Genomic DNA, 24,863 nt, shown 5'->3' on the forward strand with positions numbered 1-24,863 from the left:
TTTACCTTGTCACCTGATGGTTAATAATCACATTATTTCCTTTGATCGTTTTGGATGTAAAGATTCTGTCACCGACGAGCTGCTGTGGTCCCAAAATGATGCATGCGCAGTGAAGGCAAGGCGGATAATTTTATAATAATAACTTTACAATTTTGAAGAAGAATCTGCAAAAGAGAAAAAAAAAACCCTTGAGTTTCTGCAACTGTAGATACCAAAATTGTAAATGATTCATGTAACTTTTGATATTATAAATATTTGAAACCAAGGAGTGTTTTCGTGTTCACCCTGTATATAATTTTAACATAACGTAAACTTACGTATCACTCCAGAAAAAGTTTCACATACTAAATCGTCTGTGTTTTTGATAGCAAGCAGAAAACACTTCAGGGATTGTTCAAACATTTCTCTATTCTGCATGGACAAAGCATTTTGAAGCACATAATACAACCCAACCACTCACTTATGGTGTCATTTTGTTTCATAATTTTAACAACAAAACCACCTATGGACATAATTTTAACAAGCTCTGAGGAACTTCAACATGTTCACCACAGCAGCAGCATAAAGCATTGCAATCTGTAAAATGAGGACACATCAATTTATTGGTGCATGTATGCTAATAGTATGCTAATTGTGCGAATGACATAGTGGGTACTGACTTTCTGATTGGCTGAGAAATGTACATAATGTCAGAAGCATCTGGCGAAAAATTTTCTCGCACCCTGGTTCTTTTTTCCTGAAACTTGTGACCATCAGCAAGGCAACCTGCACACATGAAGTAATACAAGCGGCAAGTTCCGAAGTTCTGGGCCCGGATCGGTGAATTTAACGGATGTGGCGGATGTCTCGGTTTAAAGTGGTTTCCGCTGACACTAGTGCAGCAGATAACTGAAACAATCATGTAAATGGTGATAAAAGCATCAAATTCTGCAGAAATACTCCTCAGACACTCCTCTTTTGAAAAAAACTGATTGGCCACTTGACTTTTCAATCGGTGGTCAGGTAGGGGTCAATTGAAGAATTACACAGTGGTCAAAATTAAAAAATGCTGCAATCATATTGAAAAATATTCCACATTATTTGCCTGATCATAAAGATTCCAAAAAGGTATAGTTTGGACTATCTGCGACTGAATTCTATGGAGTTATGGGATAAAAACAGCAAGAATGGTGACAAAGGTCAGTGTCATTTTGTACAGGGGTCAAAAGTTAAAGTTGCTCTAATTTTGGAAAAAAGTGAGGCAAGTTATTGGTTGAGCTAATAGGATTAATAAATGGAGTAGTTTTGACAGTCTTGAATGCTTGATCTCCAAAGCAAAGGTCAAACAAGGTCAACATCTATTGGATTCTATGACATGTGACATGTGTTACCCCGTAACGTGATAAGTAAGGATGATACATGGTCCAAACTATTCCTTTTTAAAACCGTGTTAACTCAACTAGTAATTTGCATCACTTTTTTTTTTTTTTTTTTACCAAAATTGAAGCAACTTTAACTTTTGACCCCTGTACAAACCGACACTGACCTTGTCACCATTCTTGCTATTTTTATCCCGTAACTCCATAGAATTCAGTTACAGACCGTCCAAAGCATACCTTTTTGGAATCTTTATGATCAGGCAAGTAATGTGACATAGGTTTCAATATGATTGGAGCATCTTTTAATTTTGACCTCTACCTGAACGCTGACTGAAAATTCAAGTGGCCAATTGTTTTTTTTTTTTTTTTTAAGAGGATTGTCTGAGGAGTATTTCTGCCGAATTTGATGCTTTTATCACCATTTGCAGGATTGCCCTCTAAATATTCTCTTATCTGCTGCACTACCACCCCATCATCCAAATGGTTTGTGCCGACACCCCCACACTCAGCCCGTGAGTTAGTCTCTGTTTTGTGTTGCGGCTAACTAGCTCGATATCCTGAAAAACGATTCTTGGAACAGATTAAACTTCACGCTGTAAGTCTTTCATGGTTTTTAAAGAGTTAACAAGCCACACAAGCTGACAGTTGGGGAAAAAGGACGAAGTTCATGCAAAAAGCCAAACGGCTAACTGCTGCTAATGAAGCGCTATTTGGAAGCACTTCGGTAGTATTGAATTACCTTACTTTATTTGAGATAAAAAAAAAAAAAAAACATATAAGTGGCGTTCGTGGTCATACAAGCCACAGAATACAAATAGATATTTCACGCTGTTTTTTGAGTACATGGTATTGACAGACGGCAACTACAGGCCTTTTACAGGCCGTGCTGCGCCATTTTTATCGAATGAATAAATCATTTATTGCCGTAGCATTGGCGTTATGTAAGTTCAAGCTAAACAAGCAATCAATCTGTAAGATTTTTGGGTTATAAACAAACGAGTCAGTTCTGCGTTTAAGACAAAGAAAAAAAGCCCGGCGATGGGTTGACGCTGACTTTACCCCAGCGCCCCCTGGTGGCCATTTTTGACCGAGGAAAAAAACATCGCCGAACTCAGTTCAAAATACATGTAATTTGATCACTTTTCAAAGGGGGTAGACTCGTCAATAAAGTCAATTTAATGTACAGTGGTTCATTTCAGGTCAGCTTGGTGTATAAACCTCACCGTTCCAGGCAGTGATGCTAACAGCTGGCTGATAAAAAGCAAGTTAGAGATAAAATCAAACCAGCTGATTTCAACAAACAAGCAATAAGCCAGTTTTGAGTTTTCAGCTAGAGGCGGGCGGCTCGATCGTAATATCGATACCAACGCTGGTACTGATATTGAACGATCCTTGTGTGAAAAGATCGATACTCAAGCTTTTTTTTCTCTCCCGCACACAGATTCATCAAAGTCTACTCTCTGTAAGAGCTGTGTCACACAACATGGAGCAGCGCACCCTTGTATTGTGGTTTGTCAGCCCTCTACCTCAGGAGATTTTGTTTTAACCTCTTAAACCCTAGAGTCCCCAAATTTGGGGACTTTCCCTGTTTTGGAACATTTGAACACTCATAACTAACCAATGCTGACACCAACATACACTTATTATACATCAAAATGTCAAGCGAAGTCTCCTCTACAAAAGTATCCACTTCGATCGCATATCAACTAACAATAGCTGAAACGCCAAGCAAATAGAGACCTTGTACAAGCTGAGAACTAAATCATAATGTATGGGTATGTGATTTTGGTGAAATGGGCTCTAGTTAAGTTGTGTTTAGTGATTTTTTTTTTTTTTTGAACAAAAATGTTGTTTGTGATAAAGTTTTTTGTTGTCACGTACAATGTTTGGCAAAATTCTGTCCTAGGTCTTTTGGATCTATGAAGCTTAAATATGAAAAAGTATCGGTATCGATATCAGCAATACTAGGCCTGTATTTACTTGGTATCGGATCAATACCAAAATTCCCGGTATCACCCACCTCCATTTTCAGCGCAGCAGTGGCTGTTGGGTAAGTTCAAAGGTCAATGCATATAAACATTGCGCATTCCCAGGATCATGGTGGTGAAGTACGGACAAGTTTGCTTGTAGAACCAGGAACGATTATAGCAGTTTCTTTGTGCAAGGATTAGTACCAGTGACAGGGAGAGTGGAGGAGCTTCGTGCGTTAGTGCACGGTGGTGAGTTCTTCAGTGTACCAGTAAAACTCACGGCAAAAGAAGAGAACCAACTCAAACAGATCGGTTTATTGATTGTCGACGGCATCGTCTCACCCGATTCACTCGCCGGCCTCCCGAACGGTTCGCTCGGTAAGTTACTGCATTTATAAGAGATCTATAGATTAAGCTTATCACAGTCTGGCACTTCTAATGCTTTTTTCTTTTTTCTTTTTTTTAATTCTGGGACGCATGTGTCGTGGCTGACGTCACCCAGAAAACTGCACACCGGTAGGAAGCTCGTCAATTTGCAAACAAAAATCAAGATGTTATCATAAATATATATAAATTGAACAGTCGTCACTCCAGTTGGAAAAAGTTTGTCAATATTTTAATTTTCATTATCAATTAGATTTTTTTTCTGTTATTCCTATTTCCATTTTTATTTACACATTATGTATATTTGGCTACACTTTCTGTCATGCAATGAATGAAAGAATGAAGTCAAATCATGTCTTTATTATAGTATATATTTTTATCTTATTCAGGAAAGGAGAAAGGAATCCATCACTGGCCACAGTGCGCGTCCTCCGACATATCAGAACATCTCCTGAGAGGAGACGGACCTGCAGACAGGCTCCTTACAGACGACAGAGAAGGAAAAGCCAACTGATAGTTCGATTTACAGTGGTTGAAGGAAGTGTATTACCATCCAATCTCCGCCGATTCTGTGTAAAAGCTGTCTTTTTAAAAGCAGACTGCACCCCTTCTATGAACACATAAGTTTCCACACAAAACTCCTGAGAATTAAATGTTTCTGTCTACAGTGTTAATAAAGTATTAACTCAAGACTTGCATTGAAAAGGGACCCACAAATATCTCTTGGACTGGAAACCACTACCGATCACATGCAGTGTGCCAAGTAAGTATGAAATGTACCAAAAAGACAAAACTTTGTGGGAAAAGACGATTTTTAATGAATGTGTCTTTGAGTCACATAAAAGGAGGGCAGGCAAACACACTTTCCACATCCCTTGTTTGTTCCTGGATGAAGATCACAAGCATTTGATTTCCATGTGTTCAGCTTGTAGTCCCTGTTGCCACATCCTTGTCATTTCTGAGGGGGGAAAAAATGAAAAACAGACTTTTCTTAAACTTCTCACTTTTTTTTTTTCATAGTCAATTTGAAGCTCAAGGGATAAACAAGTCGCACCTGGCTATGGGTCAACCCAACCCTTTTCTTTAAATCAGCTCTACTTTTGTGGTCACCCCCCCCCCCCCCCCCCCCCAAAAAAAACAAACAAACAATGCAGTGTAAACGACTGGACTGAAAGGCACAGGAGGCCCAGGAGCCGAAAGACCAGGATTGTAAAAATTTGACCTCTCTAGTCTGAAGCTGAAAGAAGCTTCTTATTTCAATGACACAATGTTACAAATGTGACTTTCAGTTTGAAAATAAAACACTTTCATATTTCTCGTCTGCTTTTTTCCCCGACGTTAAAATAAGAAAGCTACGTTTATGATAACTGAGTATGTTGTTTGCATAAGTGAAAAGCTGATACATACAAAGAGATAAAACCCATGACATAATTATCAGCGTTAAATATAAATACAGTGGTCCCTTGTTTATCGCTCAAAGTTCAAACCTTAGTAGAAAAATAAGACCAACCTGTTTTCAGGCCCAAACATTTGTTTGAGAAATAAAAATAGAACGTTTTCCTATAAATAATGATGGCTTTTAGAACAAACAAATTTAATTTTAACGATCAACCGACGAGGTTGGACACATAAGAAATTAATAGTGACTGGCCAGTATTTCACAGTTCCTCTGATCGCGCCTCTTCATCCTGGCGCTGCGCTGCTGTCGCGCCTTTTTCCACTGAGTCACACCTCGGTGCAGGTGTCTTTTTCCGAGTGAAGAACATAGTTATAGGTAGTTGTTGGTGCTCTTTTTCTTCTGGGTGAGAAGATTCTTATAAACAGACACGCAGAACACAATGCGCGTACTCTCCCTTCGGGTGCCACAACTGGCCTGCTTGATGAGGGTGCAGAACACAATGCGCTGTAAAAAAAAAAAAAGCATGTAAAATTGGACTAAAAAAAAAATCTGTGAAACTGCGAGGCTGCGAAAGGTGAACCGCGTTATAGAAGGTGCCACTGTATATACAACAGTTTCAGCAGTTCAGATGTTCTAAGGAGAGCATGAGAACTACATACTTTGACACCAAAGAACATAAAACAGGATTACCACATAAGCCAGGCTTATTTCATTTGCTTTATCCAGTGGAAAATAAGACACTAATGAAATAAACCTGGCTTATTTGGTAATCCTGTTTTATGGAACAGACCCGTGGTCTGGCACGGTAAAGTGTTTACAGCCTGATCATTTTCTACTTTCTTTCCAAACACTGGAAGTGGCTCGTCATAGAACGGGGCCGACGTGGTCCAACTACTGACTTTAGAAATGTTTACATACCGTTTTCTGTCCATACCGTGACTTCTTTTGGCACTTTAAGCTGTTCGCTTCAAAAACACAGTCTTACCAGCGCGAACGGTGTCGGCAGTCTGTTTATATACATTGACCTGTGAACAGGACGTGTTAGGAGGTCGCCACACGTGCACTGAGAAACTTGAAACGGGCTTATACAGCCCGAGTGTGTTTTCGCCGGGCGCCCAGTCATGGAAGTACAAATTCTGGCCTTCGGATTTGCCACTTCGCCGAAAGTGACGTGTACTTGTGCCATCCCATACTAAAACGGACAGAATGTAACGAAATGGAGCAAAATGGGGACTGATAATTACGAAATGGGGGTAAAATGTATCGAAGTGGAGCAAAATGGGGTCCATTGATTTACCCAGTTTTGTAATGTGTCGTACCGACTTGGGATGGGTATTGATAAGATTTTATCGAAAAGCCTGTGAATTTTCTGTGTACTAAAAATAGGCTTTACGGGTTTTCTATGTCAATATTTTATTGAGTCTTAGAGTAAATAAATATAAAATTGGTCAATGGATCCTCGATCTCTGGACATAAAGAGAAATAAAATCTAGTTTTTGTCAAAAGCATTTCCTTTCAGACATTAATGAGACAAAAGTAACTCCATAGACCCTGAGCTGAGCTCTTGCACTGTGCTGCACATCAAGATCAATGTAATTCATAAAGAACGGAGGATGTCTCATTTTGGGCGGGGGGGACTTTTGGTCAGTTGTAGTTTGTTGTCTGTACAATGTTTGAAAAGAAGTGTTATTTGATTTAAAACAGTGATCCACTTTGAAGTCATTGATTCCGACCGGACTCTTATCTTTCTAATTTGACTCGGCAGAGAGCGGCGCAGTGTTTGGAGCTGTGCAAAAGGAACAGAGGACGATTCTGCAACAAGACAAGAGTCCCAGTTAGTGACTTTAATCCACACAAAGGTGAGTCACGATTGACACATCTAAGTGGTTCTGAGAGGAGTTAATGAAGAAATTGTGGACTTGCCGGTTCTGAAAAGCAGTGAAGCAGAGAACCAATGAAGCAGTGGGTCGGAACGCTGCTTTGTTGGTTCAGCCTTCAGGCAGAGCCACTGCAGAAGCAGTTGATTGCAGACCTGCTGCAGGATCTGTAATCAATGTAGAGAAGTGATAAATTTCCCGATGAACACCCTCAAAAACAACGGTCGCACCGGCATAATGTGAGCAGAAGGACTGATGAGGGAATCGTTAAGGAAAAAGGCTATTGATGTCAGTGGATTGAATCATTTCTTAACAATTCTTGAAAACAACCGGTTTTCAATAGCCAACCCTAGTACTGAATACGCAGAGTTTATGCAGTCTTACATGGCAATACACTGAGGGGTGCAAAGGGGTCCGTGAAATGGATGCAAAAAATTAAACGTGTCATTTTTTTGCGGACTTTCGGTGTACAGCATGGACACAAGTGTTCCATGCAAGTCTATACAACACTAGAGCTCGACCGATATATTGGCCGGCCAATATTATCGGCCGATATAAGCCCTTTTCAAAGTACTCGCTATCGGCCGAAATTTTGCCAATAGAACGCCGATAATTTCTCATAAACAGAACAGTTACTGAAATAATGTTTGTGTTGGCAATGTAAAGTGTCCTTGCACCGTTTGTCCAGTAGATGGAGCTCTGACTCCATTCAACTGAGAGCTGCTTACACTCCTGCTTAAATGTGTTCATCACTGGCCCCGTAGTTCGCCGTCACAAGAACATTTTATTCATAAAAAAAAATAAAAAATCGTCTGATTTATCGGCAAATCAGCCGATTTATCTATTTATTTATCTGCATTTTTTTTTTCATACAAATATCGTTATCACCATCAAAAAATCCATATCGGTCGGGCTCTATACAACACTCCACTACTGTACGTAAATCTACACAACACTGCGCTACTGTACAACAAGCCTCCGCAATTGTACATAACCCCACGCCAGGGAGAAAAATCCTTTTCGTGTTTTTTTTTTTTTTTTTTTTTTTTTTCAGTGCATACCTGCATTGCTAGATTTCATTCATCCTGCTGGACTGCTGACAATGAAGCTTCTAAACCACAGAAGAAGAGGAGGCGGGCCAAGCTTCCATGTCCACTAACTCGCCAGCGAGAGATCATGTCCATATCCACTCCTCATGGATGGATCACACACGCGATCGCCGGCTGCCACCTAATTTCACCTCTTCAAGTTCTCTCATGATTGTGGCACGTAAAATACAGTCCATTAATTCCTGCTCATGGACCGATCGCCAGCGAGAGAACATGTCTACGTCCAGTATAACTCATCACAGACCGATCACCAGCGAGGGGACATGTCCACCGTCCTCTCCTCATGGACAGAGCACACGTGCGATTGCCGGCTGCAGCTCCGCGGTGCTTTCACCACCTCAAGTTCTCTCATGATTAAATAAAGTTCATTAACTCCTGTGAAATAATGTATTCTGACTTTGTCCAATGTACCAAATCCATCTGTGTGTCCAGACAGTTTGTAAACAGCGTCATGGAGTCGAGCTTGATTGTTGTTCAAAAGCTTCAGATATCTGTCGCTGAGATAGATGATGACTGGAGTGCAGTATGAAGCAGAATCGAGGTGATAATCCGTGAACTGCGGCTAATTACGCACGTGCAGTGCAGGCAGGGCGGACCAATTTTTAGGGGGGGACCATTCGGTCTGCGACACCGGTGTCACACTTTAAGGCACTCTCTGTGTGTGCACCAGTTCTCTCGCTGATGATTCACTGGTTCAGAGACTGAATTGGTCAGTGACCCTTTCTTTTCTGTTTTTTCAGGGTTTCTACAAACATGTCTAAGGAACAACGGCTGAGGGAAATGCTGAAACTACGTTATCCAGCTGGTAACGAAGAAGTTCCTGAGCTTATCGAAAAACTACTCGCACACTATTACGAAGAAATTCGTCGTTTAAAAGAAGAGAACGGGCAGTACGCTGCTCGCTTAGACAGAGCAGGTTTGTTCACGAAACTTTATGTAATTGCTCAAGGAAAGTGAAACCACCATCCTTGATATTTCAAAAATGCGGGGCTTCAGAAACAGGGTGGGGGGAGACCCTTGGCAACTCTGTTGCATTGATTAATACCTGGCTTTGCAACCAGGCGTGCCACAGTGAAAAGAATAATATATGAACCCTTGAGCTATTACACGCTTGAATGGCATATTTTTAAAATACACCACTCTGGCTTCTGTATATAAAATTTTCTGTGGCTGTGATTGGAGAAATTGTGCAACGTATGAGCTTTGAATCACCAGTTATAGAGCTTCATAATGAAGTGGTATAGAGAATGATTTTCTTCAAAAGATTAACTGAAAGTTTAAGGCACATGGGAGATGCAACCCCAGATTTGATTTTTGTTGTTATATGAAAATCCTTCTCTGCTCTGTTCCATGATGAAGACAGTTTTGGTTTCTTATACTGTGGGTATGTGTCTAATGTCTCAAGCTGAAATTGGATATACCAATTTATTGAATTCTACAGTATCTCATTCGTGGGGAGTTTAATTTCCGATTTAGAAGATACACTCACTGGCCACTTTATTAGGTACACCTTGCAAGTTCCAGTTTGGACCCCAAATTCTACAGTATCATTCATGGGGAGTTTAATTTCCGATTTATAAGATCCTAAATACATTCACTGGCCACTTTATTAGGTACACCTTGCAAGTTCCAGGTTGGACCTCAAATTCTACAGTATCCCATTCGTGGGGAGTTTAATTTCTGATTTATAAGATTCTAAATACGTTCACTGACCACTTTATTTGGTACACCTTGTGAGTTCCGGGTTAGACCCCAAATTCTACAGTGTCTCATTCATGGGTAGTTTAATTTCTGATTTCTAAGATCCCAAATGCACTCGGCAACTTTATTAGGTGCACCTAGCGAGTTCCGGGTTGGACCCACAAATTCTACAGTATCTCATTCGTGGGTAGGGCAGTCACAATTATTACAATATTCGCCAATCGCAATTATTTTTCATGTTCGCGAATATAAAAAATAATTGCGATTAATGTGAATTATTTATTTTATCCACAAAGCATAAAACGACACCGAATCTGACATCATTGTGCTGCAGCCTCGCTCACTCTGTTTTGCTCTCGTCTTAAGGCAGGACAATAACATGGAGGCCGATAGCGATCCGTCCTGCCGTTTAGATAAAACGGTCAATTAAAACAGTGGCCGTCTTCTTCAAAGCTCTCTAAAATGCGGAGTTTACCGAAGGAGCTGTCAGTCTGTCTGTCTGTGTGTGTGTGTGTGTGTGTGTGTGTGTGTGTGTGTGTGTGTGTGTGTGTGTGTGTGTGTGTGTGCGCAGAGTCAACAGGCTGCAGACTGCGAGGGAGGGGTGGGGGTGGGAGATTCCTGAATGGAGGCACGACATGTTACAGTCTGAGAACCATCAGTGCATATGAGACAGCGAGTGTGGAGCAGAGAGAGGATTTTAACCCGAGTGAACGTTAAAAAAACAAAACCAAAACGTGGAGCTGCTTTTACTTCTCTCTGAACTTTCTCTAAAGATGTGATTCTGCCGTTACCGTCCTGTTTACACCATGTGCGTGTCGTATACTGAATTTATGAGATCATGAGATGAAATAAATGGTAAAATATCTTTAAAAACATATTTAAAAAATGAGAATATATGAATGAACGTGGAGAAGCTGTGGTGATGTTCAGATGCACAGATCACAAAAAGCAGGTGAGAACTCTGAACTTTAACAGCTGTTATTTTCCAAAGGTATTTATTTGTTCAATCTTGAGCTTAATGTAGTGTTTAAGCATAAAACATGACTGATGTGGAGAAACAATTTCAGAAATGCAACAGAAACAACCACAAATCAGAAAAAGTTGGGACTGTATGTAAAATGAAGATGAAAATAAATGATGCACTATTCCCAGTTTCTCCACTCACAGAAGCCAAACATTCTTCCAGAGTTGTGTAGCCTTGTACTACGATAGTAGAATATAAAGAAGGGAAAAAAAGGAAGAAAAAAAATAGACAACATATTCATCAATCATAATTATTTGTCTGACAATTAATTGTCTCCAGAAATTCCTAATTGTGACAGCCCTATTCGTGGGGAGTTTAATTTCCGGTTTATAAGATCCTAAATACACTCGCTGGCCACTTTATTAGGTACACCTTACGAGTTCCGGGTTGGACCCCAAATTCTACAGTATCTCATTCGTGGGGAGTTTAATTTCCAATTTATCAAATCAAATCAATTTTATTTATATAGCACCAAATCACAACAAACAGTTGCCCCAAGGCGCCTTATATTGTAAGGCAAGGCCATACAATAATTATGGAAAAACCCCAACGGTCAAAACGACCCCCTGTGAGCAAGCACTTGGCAACAGTGGGAAGGAAAAACTCCCTTTTAACAGGAAGAAACCTCCAGCAGAACCAGGCTCAGGGAGGGGCAGTCTTCTGCTGGACTGGTTGGGGCTGAGGGAGAGAACCAGGAAAAAGACATGCTGTGGAGGGGAGCAGAGATCAATCACTAATGATTAAATGCAGAGTGGTGCATACAGAGCAAAAAGAGAAAGAAACACTCAGTGCATCATGGGAACCCCCCAGCAGTCTAAGTCTATAGCAGCATAACTAAGGGATGGTTCAGGGTCACCTGATCCAGCCCTAACTATAAGCTTTAGCAAAAAGGAAAGTTTTAAGCCTAATCTTAAAAGTAGAGAGGGAGCTGGTTCCACAGGAGAGGAGCCTGAAAGCTGAAGGCTCTGCCTCCCATTCTACTCTTACAAACCCTAGGAACTACAAGTAAGCCTGCAGTCTGAGAGCGAAGCGCTCTATTGGGGTGATATGGTACTACGAGGTCCCTAAGATAAGATGGGACCTGATTATTCAAAACCTTATAAGTAAAAAGAAGAATTTTAAATTCTATTCTAGAATTAACAGGAAGCCAATGAAGAGAGTCCAATATGGGTGAGATATGCTCTCTCCTTCTAGTCCCCGTTAGTACTCTGGTTGCAGCATTTTGAATTAACTGAAGGCTTTTCAGGGAACTTTTAGGACAACCTGATAATAATGAATTACAATAGTCCAGCCTAGAGGAAATAAATGCATGAATTAGTTTTTCAGCATCACTCTGAGACAAGACCTTTCTAATTTTAGAGATATTGCGTAAATGCAAAAAAGCAGTCCTACATATTTGTTTAATATGCGCTTTGAATGACATATCCTGATCAAAAATGACTCCAAGATTTCTCACAGTATTACTAGAGGTCAGGGTAATGCCATCCAGTGTAAGGATCTGGTTAGACACCATGTTTCTAAGATTTGTGGGGCCAAGTACAATAACTTCAGTTTTATCTGAGTTAGTCTGTGAAGAAGATTCCCCATTTACATGAACAAATTGTAATCTATTAGATAAATATGATTCAAACCACCACAGCGCAGTGCCTTTAATACCTATGGCATGGTCTAATCTCTGTAATAAAATTTTATGGTCAACAGTATCAAAAGCAGCACTGAGGTCTAACAGAACAAGCACAGAGATGTGTCCACTGTCTGAGGCCATAAGAAGATCATTTGTAACCTTCACTAATGCTGTTTCTGTACTATGATGAATTCTGAAACCTGATTGAAACTCTTCAAATAGACCATTCCTCTGCAGATGATCAGTTAGCTGTTTTACAACTACCCTTTCAAGAATTTTTGAGAGAAAAGGAAGGTTGGAGATTGGCCTATAATTAGCTAAGATAGCTGGGTCAAGTGATGGCTTTTTAAGTAATGGTTTAATTACTGCCACCTTAAAAGCCTGTGGTACATAGCCAACTAATAAAGATAGATTGATCATATTTAAGATCGAAGCATTAAATAATGCTAGGGCTTCCTTGAGCAGCCTGGTAGGAGTGGGGTCTAATAGACATGTTGAAGGTTTGGATGAAGTAACTAATGAAAATAACTCAGAACAATCTGAGAGAAAGAGTCTAACCAAATACCGGCATCACTGAAAGCAGCCAAAGATAACGATACGTCTTTGGGATGGTTATGAGTAATTTTTCTCTAATAGTTAAAATTTTATTAGCAAAGAAAGTCATGAAGTCATTACTAGTTAAAGGAATACTCGGCTCAATAGAGCTCTGACTCTTTGTCAGCCTGGCTACAGTGCTGAAAGAAACCTGGGGTTGTTCTTATTTTCTTCAATTAGTGATGAGTAGTAAGATGTCCTAGCTTTACAGAGGGCTTTTTTATAGAGCAACAGACTCTTTTTCCAGGCTAAGTGAAGATCTTCTAAATTAGTGAGACGCCATTTCCTCTCCAACTTACGGGTTATCTGCTTTAAGCTGCGAGTTTGTGAGTTATACCACGGAGTCAGGCACTTCTGATTTAAAGCTCTCTTTTTCAGAGGAGCTACAGCATCCAAAGTTGTCTTCAATGAGGATGTAAAACTATTGACGAGATACTCTATCTCACTTACAGAGTTTAGGTAGCTACTCTGCACTGTGTTGGTATATGGCATTAGAGAACATAAAGAAGGAATCATATCCTTAAACCTAGTTACAGCGCTTTCTGAAAGACTTCTAGTGTAATGAAACGTATTCCCCACTGCTGGGTAGTCCATCAGAGTAAATGTAAATGTTATTAAAAAATGATCAGACAGAAGGAAGTTTTCAGGGAATACTGTTAAGTCTTCAATTTCCATACCATAAGTCAGAACAAGATCTAAGATATGATTAATGTGGTGGGTGGACTCATTTACATTTTGAGCAAAGCCAATTGAGTCTAATAATAGATTAAATGCAGTGTTGAGGCTGTCATTCTCAGCATCTGTATGGATGTTAAAATCGCCCACTATAATTATCTATCTGAGCTAAGCACTAAGTCAGACAAAAGGTCTGAAAATTCACAGAGAAACTCACAGTAACGACCAGGTGGACGATAGATAATAACAAATAAAACTGGTTTTTGGGACTTCCAATTTGGATGGACAAGACTAAGAGTCAAGCTTTCAAATGAATTAAAGCTCTGTCTGGGTTTTTGATTAATTAATAAGCTGGAATGGAAGATTGCTGCAAATCCTCGGCCCGTGCTACGAGCATTCTGGCAGTTAGTGTGACTCGGGGGTGTTGACTCATTTAAATTAACATATTCATCCTGCTGTAACCAGGTTTCTGTAAGGCAGAATAAATCAATATGTTGATCAATTATTATATCATTTACTAACAGGGACTTAGAAGAGAGAGACCTAATGTTTAATAGACCACATTTAACTGTTTTAGTCTGTGGTGCAGTTGAAGGTGCTATATTATTTTTTCTTTTTGAATTTTTATGCTTAAATAGATTTTTGCTGGTTATTGGTGGTCTGGGAGCAGACACCGTCTCTACGGGGATGGGGTAATGAGGGGATGGCAGGGGGAGAGAAGCTGCAGAGAGGTGTGTAAGACTACAACTCTGCTTCCTGGTCCCAACCCTGGATAGTCACGGTTTGGCGGATTTAAGAAAATTGGCCAGATTTCTAGAAATGAGAGCTGCTCCATCCAAAGTGGGATGGATGTCGTCTCTCCTAACAAGACCAGGTTTTCCCCAGAAGCTTTGCCAATTATCTATGAAGCCCACCTCATTTTTTGGACACCACTCAGACAGCCAGCAATTCAAGGAGAACATGCGGCTAAACATGTCACTCCCGGTCCGATTGGGGAGGGGCCCAGAGAAAACTACAGAGTCCGACATTGTTTTTGCAAAGTTACACACCGATTCAATGTTAATTTTAGTGACCTCCGATTGGCGTAACCGGGTGTCATTACTGCCGACGTGAATTACAATCTTACCAAATTTACGCTTAGCCTTAGCCAGCAGTTTCAAATTTCCTTCAGTGTCGCCTGCTCTGGCCCCCGGAAGACAATTGACTATGGTTGCTGGTGTCACTAACTTCACATTTCTCAAAACAGAGTCGCCAATAACCAGAGTTTGATCCTCGGCGGGTGTGTCGCCGAGTGGGGAAAAACGGTTAGAAATGTGAACGGGTTGGCGGTGTACACGGGGCTTCTGTTTAGGGCTACGCTTCCTCCTCACAGTCACCCAGTCAGCCTGCTTTCCCGGCTGCTCGGGATCTGCCAGGGGGTAACTAATGGCGGCTAAGCTACCTTGGTCCGCACCGACTACAGGGGCCTGGCTAGCTGTAGAATTTTCCACGGTGCGGAGCCGAGTCTCCAATTCGCCAAGCCTGGCCTCCAAAGCTACGAATAAGCTACACTTATTACAAGTACCATTACTGCTAAAGGAGGCCGAGGAATAACTAAACATTTCACACCCAGAGCAGAAAAGTGCGGGAGAGACAGGAGAAGCCGCCATGCTAAACCGGCTAAGAGCTAGTAGCTGCGCTAAGCTAGCGGATTCCTAAAAACACACAAAGTGAATAATGTGTAAATAATTTAGAGGTGATTCAGCAGAGGGAGTGCTTTAGTTAAGGCACGTGAAGATTACACTGTGAAACAAATCGTTATCTAGGTAACTAGATCAATCTAACTGTGCAGATTAAACAGCTAACAGATGCAGCAAAACACCACTGTGCTCCGGAACAGGAAGTGATACAATACCGCAGTGAGAGCCAACCATCAGTTTTACAATTCATCGTCTGTTATAATTCTAAAAATGTGCCTTTGAACAGATTATAATCTTATAATTACTATATTAAGAGGATTCAATTCTAAATCATTGCATTTTTTTGTTACCTCATTTTTAGCTTGTTTTGGACTAAAAGCCATTGTAAGAATTCTACAGAGTGAGAAATATACATTCCAATGTCTAACCAATGCCATAATTCAAACAATTTGGCTGTCCTTTGGTAAATATCTGTAATAATAGTAGCTTTCTAGATGATTCTGTTGTAAAAATATAAGCCACCTGAAGCTTGGGGAAAAAAAAAAATACTGGCACATGTGGCTTTTTTTTTTAAACCAAATATGAAAGGTCTCTGTGAGAAGTTGAATGCTAATATTTTGCATGGTGGGTAGAAACATACAGATCTACAATTAAGAAGGTTCCTGAAATGTAGTTGCGTTGGTCCAGAATGACCCAATGGCGTTTACACCTGCAGCCACCGTGAGGACGAGCAGAAATAAGGACAAAATATGGATGACGAAGCTTTTCACAAAAATGTTAGAAGATCAAATGAAGTCCAATGAATGATGGCGTTTCTCCTACAGGTTATAGGAGAAGTGAGGAAGGTCCCCGTGATAGAGGTTGACTGTGGTAAGTAGCGTGCCGGTAAGGAAAAAGTTTCTGCAATCTGTCTAAGGATGTTTTTCCACGAGATGTAAATAAAAAAAAGTTTTCTCTTTTTGTTTTGAAGCTAGAAAGACGAGCTCTACATGGCAGAAGAAAAAGAAGTGGACACATGGACATCTGTCTAAACTGAGAACTACACGCATGGATTCATTTGCATTTTCACAAATAAAAGCGTTCACAAATAGGAAAATGGATTGTGGTTTGTGGTTTTGTCAGGGACAAAAACAGAAACTGTCCCTTTCCTGCATTTTCACAAATAAAAGAAAAGCTTCTAAATTAATCTGTATCCTCTCGAGGATAATCTAGTACAGATTTGACAAGCCTAGGTGCAGTCAGTTGGTACACTATGGAAGCCGGAAACGGAACTAGACCCGGAAATGGATATGTATTATGAAACACGGTCCCAGACTGGACTTGTGAACACCTGAGCCAGATCAAGGTGAACATATTCAAGAAAAAAAAATAACAGAAGTGATCGAGTCTGAATAGGAGTTAAATTTTGGTGATACCTAGGGAGTGGGGAAAAAAACAACTAAGGCACTCAGTGTTAATGTAGAAAATGTGTACATTTTTAATCCTGAGAGCACAGGTACAACTAGGCCGACACGTTTCGACACCATTGTCATCTGGGTCTGACAAACCGTGGAGCAGCATAATGTCAACGGATCAACATTGGTGTCTCACCAGAAGATGACAAACACCAACCCGTTACTAAGAGAAAATCTATGCATATGTGCAAGTTACATTAACTGTCAAAAACGTCAAAACCACAAAGTGTCCTATAAAAGTAAGACTGGAAAATCACAACAAAACGGTAAAATCTAATCCAATAATCTGTTAGACACAAGGGTCATATAAAAATGGGCAATAGAAGAACGAACTAAAGAAATGGTGCATGTTAAGTGGAAATAGATTTTGTCCTGCAGCTCTAGTATATTTAAAAGTGGAATTAAAGTTTTCATAAATCTGAAATTGTAATTTAAATAATCATTATTCTGTCCGACTGCTGGGATAGGGTCCAGTTGCCTCCTGACCCTAGATTATCTTGTCAGGAATAATGTAGTCCAGACTTGACAAAGTGAGGTACAGTATACTGTTAATATGTACGTATATATGTACAGGCAGTGCAGTTTTTTGGAGCAGGGTTAAGTCTGCTTGCTTTCGGTAGGGAAGGTTCCTGGTTTAAAACCAACCCCTGCCAATTTTATTTTCCATGTAATATGAAGTTGCGTCATGAAGGGCAAAACCTGTTCCAAATCAACATGTAGATCACAAAAGGGGCAGAGCTAACTAGTTCAATAAATGCGGTTTAAATTTGTACGACGCTGTGAGGACGGTCTGTTGTTACTGGCAAGTTTGTGGCAAACGTCACTGTGGTTTTTTACTTCAAGACAAACGAATTTTAATCAACTACTTCTTTGCAGATGAGAGCATTTAATTTAAACTGTTTTTTTAAATACTGTACTGGAAGGGGTTTGTAAAATTATCATATAGGTCCTTAATCCCCGAGTTGCTCCCGGTGTATAGTGAGCACCGGTGTGTGTGAATGGTTGAATGTGAGGCATCATTGTAAAGCGCTTTGAGCGTCTGATGCAGATGGAAAAGCGCTATATAAATGCAGTCCATTTACCATTCATCATATTTTGATCAAAAGGTCTCAGACGTGATATTTGAGTGATAATCTAATAAGAGATTTACAGTTTTACTCATTGCAGTTATTGCTGGGGTTTCAGTTAATTTATAAAAGTGTTTGAACCAGATGATTTTCTTTGAATTGTCTTTTGAAATTAGAAATAAAATGTGCGCATTTATGCTGGGTCTAAAAAGAAACTGATTTTGGAATAATCACCATCAAAATATCACCCGGAACTTTTATTAAAATGTGAAACAGCCAAGATTAAAATGTAATTTTTCCTGGAGGTGATGGTCTACTGGTTAAGGTGTTGGGCTTGAGTCCAGAAGATCATGGGTTTATATCCCAGCCTGACTGGAAAATCACTAAGGGCCCTTGGACAAGGCCTTTAATCCCATATTGCTCCCGGTGTGTAGTGAGCACCTTGTATGGCAGCACCCTGACATCGGGGTGAATGTGAGGCATAATTGCAAAGCGCTTTGAGCATTTGATACAGATGGAAAAGTGCTATATAAATGCAGTCCATTTACCATTACTTGAGAAAGTGTAAAGTTTTGACTCACATGGGTGCAATGTTGAGAAATGAATTTTAATAAGATATGCCAACTACCGCTAGGAGCTGGAAGAAATCCACCTTGCGTGTATGCATGTGTTTTCAGTGTGCTGATCCCACAGAGTTACATTTTCTCCCGAAGTGTGTTTTTTTTTTTTTTCCTGCCACAAGAGATCCATGGAACAGTGTGGGCGCGGGTCATGTGTCCTTTGTGCTGTGCTGTCTGAAAATCCTCTATCAGCTTCCAGCTCTGCCCGGACTACAGAGGGTGTTCCTTACTGTAGACAGCTTGGACGGTTCCCCGTTTCCCCCTCCTGAGGTGCCTCACGGTCTGCCAGAAGCACCCTGGTGCTGACCGAAAGTCTTTCTACATGGTTGCTTCGCACACCTCCCACACCCGCTGCTTTGCCTCCCCCACAGCAGAGGCTGCTGCCCTTCAGGCCTGTTGGTACACTGCAACTGCCTCCAGAGTCCTTCCGAGATATGTTATCTCAGAAGGACTCCTTAAGTCGGATGGCTTCCCTGACCACCAGTGAGAAACCAGACCTTCAGGCCACAGCTCCCACTGCAGCTTCAACAATGGAAGCTTTGAACATTGCCCATTCTGGTTCAATGCCCCCAACCTCCACAGGGATGCTGGAGGTGTGAGTTGAAGATCTGTCGGACAGTGGGCTCCTCCAGAGGTTCCCAGTTCACCCGCACTATCCGTTTGGGATTACCAGGTCTGGCCAAGTCCTCCCCCACCCTCTGACCCATCTCATCACCAGATGGTGATCAGTTGACAGCTCTGCCCCTCTCTTCACCAGAGTGTCCAGAACATGCGGCCTCAACTCAGATGATACGATCACAAAATCGATCATCGATCTTCAGCCTAGGCTGCTCTGGTACCATGTACACCTATGAGCATCCTTATGTTTGAACATGATGTTCATTATGGACAGTCTGTGATTAGCACAGAAGTCCAATAACAAACGACTATTAGTGTCCTCAGATTGGGGAGGCCGTTCCTCCCAATCACACTTCTCCAGGTGTCTCTGTCATTGCATGCGTGCGTTGACGACCCCCAGCAGAACAATGTAGTCCTGCACTGGAGCCCCATACAGGACTCCATGAAGGCCGAATACTCCAAACTGCTGTTTGGTGCATACGCACAAACAACAGTCAGAGTCCCCCCCACCATCACCTGAAGATGCAGGGAGGTGACCCTCATCTACCGGGGTAAACTCCAATGTAGCGGCACTCAGCTGGGGACTTGTGAGTATCCCCACACCCGCCTGGCGCCTCACACCCTGGGCAACTCCAAAAAAGAATAAGGTCCAACCCCTATCAAGGAGAGTGGTTCAGAGTTGAGGCTGTGCGTGGAGCCAAGGCCCACCAGATCTAACTGGTATTGCTCCACCTCCTGCACAAGCTCTGGCTCCTGCCCCCACAGTGGGGTGACATTCCACACCCCCAGAGTTGCCCCTGCCGCCCGGGTCTCGTCTACTGAGGCCCCCAACTTTCACTCCCATCAATGGGACAGTGCATCTGACACCAGCGGTTCCCCTGTGGGCGGCGAGGCCACAGAGTGGAGATGGAAGGTCCACGTTGCCTTTTCGGGCTGTGCCTGACTGGGCTCCGTGGTAAACCCAGCCACCAGGCACTCACTGACCAGCCTTACATCCAAGCCTAGCTCCAGATGGGGGCCCCGATATATATATGTATGTGTGTGTGAGTGTGTGTGTGTGTGTGTGTGTGTCATCAGCCTGTGAAAAACACCTTCATGGAGATATTTATGACCATGTCCATAGCAGCAATGAACAGCACGCTGCACCTCTCGGCTGAATTGCCACTGTCAACATGGGACGTGAAATGCACGTTCACAACTGCAATGAACAGCTGAGATTTGCGGATTAAAATGGCATGCTGCACACACATGAAGGTTCAAATTACCACAGACTCTCAAAGTAAAATAAAATAAAAACTATCACCTCCACTGAAAAATCGGCAGTTGGAGAACATGTCCAGGTCCAAAATAAGTCCTTGCGCATGCTTCGCGTGCAAGATTGTGGCCAGAGAATAATGTCCAACAGCAGCGCTGCCTTCACCTCAAGTTCTGCCATGATTGTGGCACGTTATCTCCTGAAAATAATGTATTTGGACTTTTTCCAGTATAAAGAAAAATACATCGTGTCCAGGCAGTCTGTAAAAACAGCGTGGTGGAGACAGTCCACGTGCATCATGTTCACAGCAGCAGTGAACAACACTTTAGGTTCCAAAATCTGACAGACACTGAAAAATGGTAACTGGACTGCATTTATACTGCGCTTTCCCATCGACATCATACGCACAAAGCGCTTTACAAATTATGCCTCACATTCACCCCGATGTGAGGGTGCTGCCATACAAGGTACTCACTGCACACCGGAAATGAAAAAGTTAAGAGTTGCGGGGTGAAGTGTATCATCTCCTCTGTAAATCCGAGCCATCACTTTCAAATAAAAGCTCTGAAGCTTTGTTTTCAGACATAACCGCATTTGTTTCGCTCTGTCTGTCGGCCATTGGGATGTTTTTGTTTTCCTAATATGTACATCGCACGGTGAGAAATGCCAAGAATTGCAGAGTAAGACATTTTCCGAAAATGCGCCTGTTAACTCACTCAGGGACAGCAATAAGAAAAAACAACAGAGACCATTAATTATTAGTGCATGTGTGCAGACTTACAATCATGAGTACTTTGATGTTGTGTTGCTGGGACGCAAAAAAATGTGCAACATGTCCTTTAAATACTCAGTGATGTCAGATTGCACACAGTCCGTACAACAATCACAGTACTATTGTAAATGATACATTTTGACACTAATCCTCTCGGAGCATGAATAATTCGGACCTCATCTGGCTCTTGGATGGAATCTGTCATTGTTTCCTTCATGCGCACTTTCCATGGGGGTATCTTTTTGAATTTGGAGCCATTTTTAAACAGTTTAAATTAGAATATATTAATTTAAAAAAAAAATTGTATTTTACCACCTGTGGGTTCACCACCTGCAGAGGGGGCTATGGGAGTTGGTTGCAGAGAGGATTGGGTGGCGGTCCAGGGCGGGCGGCCTGGCGGCCCGGTCTGTGCTCACAGCCCCTGTCTGTTGGGATGTGGAATGTCACCTCGCTGGGGGGGGAAAGAGCCTGAGCTTGTGCCGGAGGTTGAGAGATACCGACGCGAGATAGTCGGGCTCACGTCCACGCACAGCTTGAGCTCTGGTACCCAACTCCTGGAGAGGGGCTGGACGCTCCACTTTTCTGTTGTTGCCCACGGGGAGAAGCGGAGAGCTGGGGCCGCATTGCTTATTGCTCCCCAGCTCAGTCGTCATGTGTTGGAGTTCACTCCGGTTGAACGAGAGGGTCGCGTCCCTACGCCTTCGGGTCGGGGACAGGTCTCTCACGGTGTCTCGGCCTATGGGGCGAGTGGCAGTGCAGAGTACCCGACCTTCTTGGAGTCCCTGGGAGGGGTACTACATAGCGCTCCGACTGGGGACTCCATTGTTCTGGGGGATTTCAACGCCCACATGGGTGGTGACAGTGAGACCTGGAGGGGGGTGATCGGGAAGGACGGTCTCCCCGATCTGAACCCGAGTGGTGTTCAGTTGTTGGACTTCTGTGCTAGTCACAGTTTGTCCATCACGAACACCATGTTTGAGCACAAGGGTGTCCATAAGTGCATGTGGCACCAGGACACCCTGAGCCGGAGGTCGATGATTGACTTTGTAGTCGTATCATCTGACCTTCGGCCACGTGTTCCGGACACTCGAGTGAAGAGACGGGCTGAGCTGTCAACCAATCACCACCTGGTGGTGAGCTGGATCCGCTGGGAGGGGAGGAAGCCGGTCAGACCTGGCAGGCCCAAATGTATCATGAGGGTCTGCTGGGAACAACTGGCGGAACCCTCTGTCAGCGAGGTCTTCAGCTCCCACCTCCGGGAGAGCTTCTCCCTGATCCCAGGGGAGGTTGGAGACATGGAGTCCGAGTGGACTATGTTCTCCACCTCCATTGTCGATGCGGCCGCTCGTAGCTGTGGTCACAAGGTCTCTGGTGCCTGTTGCGGCGGCAATCCCCGAACCCAGTGGTGGACGCCGGAAGTAAGGGATGCCGTTAAGCTGAAGAAGGAGTCCTACTTGTTTTCTTGGTAGGTGGGACCCTGGAGGCAGCTGACAGGTACCGGCAGGCCAAGTGTGCCGCAGTCCGTGCGGTCACAGAGGCAAAAACTCGGGTCTGGGAGGAGTTTGGGGAGGCCATGGAGGAGGACTGTCGGTTGGCCTCAAAGAAATTCTGGCAAACCGTCCGACGCCTCAGGAGGCGGAAGCAGCTCTCCACCAGCACTGTCTATGGTGTGGGTGGGGAGCTGTTGACCCTGACTGAGGATATTGTCAGGCGGTGGAAGGAATACTTTGAGGATCTCCTCAATCCCATCGTCACGTCTTCCAAAGAGGAAGCAGAGACTGGGGACTCAGAGGCAGACTCATCCATTACCCAGGCCGAAGTCACCGAGGTGGCTAGAAAGCTCCTCGGTGGCAAAGCTCCTGAGGTGGATGAACCTTAAGTCTCTGGATGTTGTGGGACTGTCTTGGCTGACACGCCTCTGCAACATCGCGTGGCAGTCGGGGACAGTGCCTCTGAATTGGCAGACCGGGGTGGTGGTCCCTCTGTTTAAGAAGGGGGACCGGAGGGTGTGTTCCAACTACAGGGGGATCACAATCCTCAGTCTCCCCGGTAAGGTCTATTCTAGGGTACTGGAGAGGAGAATTCGACCGATAGTCAAACCTCGGATTCAGGAGGAGCAGTGTGGTTTTCGTCCTGGTCATGGCACACTGGATCAGCTCTACACGCTCCATCGGGTGCTCAAGGGTTCATGGGAGTTCGCCCAACCAGTCCAGATGTACTTTGTGGATCTGGGAAGGCATTTGACCGTGTCCCTCTGGGCACCCTGTGGGGGGTGCTCCGGGAGTACGGGGTCTGGGGTCCTTTGCTAAGGGCTATCCGGTCCCTGTACAACCGCAGCAAGAGCTTGGTTCGCATTGCCGGTAGTAAGTCAAACCTTTTTCCAGTGCATGTTGGCCTCCACCAGGGCTGCCCTTTGTCACCGGTTCTGTTCATTATCTTTATGGACAGAATTTCTAGGCGTAGCCAGGGTGTAGAGGGGGTCTGGTTTGGGAACTACAGAATCTCATCTCTGCTGTTTGCGGACGATGTGGTTCTGTTGCTTCGTCAAATCAGTACCTTCAGCATGCACTGGGGCAGTTTGCAGCCGAGTGTGAGGCGTCCGGGATGAAAATCAGCACCTCCAAATCCGAGGCCATGGTTCTTGACCGGAAAAAGGTGCTTTGCCCTCTTCAGGTCAGTGGAGTGTCCTTGCCTCAAGTGGAGGAGTTTAAGTATCTCGGGGTGTTGTTCATGAGTGAGGGACGGATGAAGCGTGAGATCGACAGACGGATCGGTGCAGCATCTGCAGTGATGCGGTCGCTGTATCGGACCATCGTGGTGAAGAGAGAACTGAGCAGGGGGGCAAAGCTCTCGATTTACTGATCGATCTAAGTTCCGATCCTCACCTATGGTCATGAGATTTGGCTCATGACCGAAAGAACGAGATCGCGAGTACAAGCGGTCGAGATGAGTTTCCTCCGCAGGGTGGCTGGGTGCTCCCTTAGAGATAGGGTGAGGAGCTCGGTCACTCGGGAGGTCTGGGCGGCTTTGTTTGAGCTGCTGCCCCCGCGACCCGACTCCGGATAAAGTGGAAGAAAATAGATGGATGGATGGATGGCATTTTACCAATATACTCAGGGACCACTAGGGGGATACAGACCACTTTCTGAGAGGCTAACAGTGTTATCGAGACTTGAATTTTCTGAAACAATGGGCGGCAAGATTCAAGGATGTTCTTCACTCTAGCCAACATCACTTATGGGTTTTTCTTTTGCCAGCTTTCATTTTTATTATTATTTAGTATTATTGTACTGGTTCTTCATCCAGAACAAATGGACCAAAAAAGAGCATCTCTGAGCATTTTTGTGTGTTGCCTGCCTGCAGTGGTCCTGTGTGATTATCTGGAGGAGGTTCCATTGGTATTGATACTTTTACAAATGAGTACTTACTCATACCAATTTTTAGTAACAGTATCTCAGTATCAAAAAAAAAAAAAAAAAAAAAACATTACTCCGTGCTTACCTGCTTATTGAGCGTTCCACAACTCAAAGAAACAAGAACCATATGGTGACAGCAATCAGACTTTTAAGAGCCTTTACATCAATCTCATGGAATTTGGAAGCATCAAACCTTCCGAAGCTGTGTGAAGCTCGAAGCAGCTGTGTTTCTCTTCAGCTCTTTTCCTGATCTCAATGGTGGTTGTA

At 43.0% G+C, this 24,863-nt stretch overlaps 1 protein-coding gene and 1 long non-coding RNA gene across 5 annotated transcripts in view; one reads left to right on the forward strand and one right to left on the reverse strand.

The window, feature by feature from the left end:
• The window catches only part of LOC117504829, a 252,950-nt gene that overhangs the window by 152,837 nt on the left and 75,250 nt on the right, over positions 1 to 24,863 (reverse strand). The gene's annotated exons all lie outside the window — the stretch shown is intronic.
• LOC117504859 lies at positions 1,846 to 16,490 on the forward strand. 4 transcript variants are annotated; one of them, XR_004558913.1, is made up of 7 exons: positions 3,383 to 3,706; positions 3,831 to 3,844; positions 4,102 to 4,475; positions 6,877 to 6,970; positions 8,838 to 9,013; positions 16,219 to 16,264; positions 16,365 to 16,490. It is a non-coding gene; the product is annotated as an uncharacterized LOC117504859 (long non-coding RNA). The 4 variants fall into 4 exon arrangements; XR_004558912.1 differs by having other exon boundaries at positions 3,385 to 3,844; XR_004558910.1 differs by lacking the exons at positions 3,383 to 3,706; positions 3,831 to 3,844; positions 4,102 to 4,475; positions 6,877 to 6,970 and adding an exon at positions 1,846 to 1,953.

Source organism: Thalassophryne amazonica, chromosome 23 (assembly GCF_902500255.1).
Source record: "Thalassophryne amazonica chromosome 23, fThaAma1.1, whole genome shotgun sequence".
In the NCBI taxonomy this organism is placed as follows: domain Eukaryota; kingdom Metazoa; phylum Chordata; class Actinopteri; order Batrachoidiformes; family Batrachoididae; genus Thalassophryne; species Thalassophryne amazonica.